At 43.3% G+C, this 2,122-nt stretch overlaps 1 protein-coding gene across 1 annotated transcript in view; it reads left to right on the top strand.

Moving 5' to 3' along the window:
• Positions 1-2,122, top strand: part of CPNE4 (copine IV) — a 177,728-nt gene that overhangs the window by 39,536 nt on the left and 136,070 nt on the right. The gene's annotated exons all lie outside the window — the stretch shown is intronic.

The following is a 2,122-nucleotide window of genomic DNA, read 5'->3' as shown; positions in this document are numbered from 1 at the left end:
TTTTTTTTTTTTTTTTTTGCTAGAGCCATTGAAGTTCATGTGATATCCCAAAACAAATCTATGTTATGAATATGTCAAGAGGCAAAACCCATGGCACCTCAGAGATGAAACCATGGCAATAAGTTCAGAGTATTATTGGGAGTTATTAAAAACAAAATTATTGTTGTATCAATTATCTATTATTGCATAACAGACTACCCCAAATTTACTAGCTTAAAACAACAACCACATATTTAGCTTATGAATGTGAGCATTGGCAAATTGGGCTGAGCTGATCTCGGTAGTTCTTCTGTTACTCTCACTTGGACTCCCTCATGCAGTTGTGGTCAGCTGCCCGTGAGCAGCATGGCTTTGCTTCTGGGGGTTGGTTGGCTGTCATCTGGAGTGACTGGGGTGTTTGGGCCATATGGTTGTCATCATCCAGAAGGCCAGCTTGGACTCATACACACAGTGACCTTAGGATTCTAAGAAAGCAAGAATACACACTGCAAGGCCTCTCTGAGGCCTCGGCTCGGAGCTCACACACGATGCCCTCTTCCACAGTCCGCAGGCCGTAGCAAATCAATGGCCACTCCAGACTCAACAGGTAAGGAGAAAGATTTCGCCTCTCGATGGGAGGAGCTGCAAAGTACTGTGGCCATTTTTTTCAGTCTATACAAAAGCTTTTTGAACACCATGAGAATGTAGAAGTTGGAAGAAAAAGATGCATTGTGAGGGCCAGGAATCACCAAAGGAAGACAAGAGACTCGATGACGGAAGCAGACTCCAGGAGACCTTTGCTATGGTCTGTGGCCTGGCCCTTGCTCTACCTTGGAAGTCCAGACGTTCCATGTTGTCACTGCCCAGAGCTGATTATACCAATTCAGGATGACTAAGTAAATTCACTGGAGACCCGTGCCTATAAGCCAAAAGGCCAATTGATTAATGTTCAGTGAGAAACATGATCATCAAGCAGACCGAGCAGTCACATCACCTTCACCAGGGCATTTTCTTGTGGGCAAACCACATGGAAGACAGTTGTCAGAAGGTTGCTGTGATAGTCTGAGTGCAGAGCCAGAGATGCTGGATAACTGAGACAGTTGATGGCTTCAGACTTTGTTCACTGTGTACCCAGGAATCCTGCATGGTGCATGGCACAAAGTAGACCCCCAGTAACTGTCTCTGGAATTAGTGCATAGAGGAGCAAAGGAGGCAAGTGGAGGTCAGCAAGGTGTGTCTGAGCCTGGCGGTGAGGAGGGGTCGCCCACACTGGTGTGCTGGCCTTTACCAGGCCACCAAGCCTATGCTGTTACCTGCACACAATAACCAAATGCAGCTGTTCTGAAAGGCAGAATAGACTTCCTATATTGCTCTTTATTTGTGTTTATTGATTATTTCATAACGAAGAAAACTGTGAAATTCTGGTAAGGCGTCCCCAGTCAACTTTCTCCAAAATAAAGTGGTACCATAGTGGCAGGCAGCAGCTCTGTCAATATGGATATCATTCTTCCCCAAAGCCCTCCCTCCCCCCAAAAAATACAACGTGAATTTCTTTTTAAAAAGCCTCTGTCGGGTTAAATTTTAAATCTTAGCAAAATTTTAACAATTATTAAATCTTTGTCCCAATGAGTTTTGATGTATTTAATTCTCGTTTATTCAAGCTCCCACAAAAACCACATTCAAATAAGCAACTTTTTCTTTTCCTTTTATTTATATATTCTGTACTCCTCCTTTGTGGGAAAAATTAAAACAACATTGAAATAGATCTTTTTCAGAAACTGATTTTTAAGATTTTTTATTTTGGAAATTTTCACACATACTGTACAAGAAAGTAGAAGGATGCTGTGATGACCCCCTCCCCACACATCACACAGCTTCAGCGATTANAAGAAAGTAGAAGGATGCTGTGATGACCCCCTCCCCACACATCACACAGCTTCAGCGATTAACACATGGTCAATTTTACTTCATCCACACCCTCCAACACCCACTTTCCCTCCCCAGTTCCCCCCACTGATCATTTTTGAAGCAAATCCTAGGCCAGGGTTGACTCCTCCATTAGGCACAGCAAGCCAGTGTCGAGGCCCATCGTGTGTTTCAGAGTCCACAATAATATTTTAATTTTATTTAAAATCAGGGGGAA

Source organism: Galeopterus variegatus, unplaced genomic scaffold (genome assembly GCF_000696425.1).
Source record: "Galeopterus variegatus unplaced genomic scaffold, G_variegatus-3.0.2 Scaffold1524, whole genome shotgun sequence".
Lineage (NCBI taxonomy): Eukaryota > Metazoa > Chordata > Mammalia > Dermoptera > Cynocephalidae > Galeopterus > Galeopterus variegatus.
Note: the sequence above shows the minus strand (reverse complement) of the source record. Positions and strands in the feature narration are given on the sequence as shown.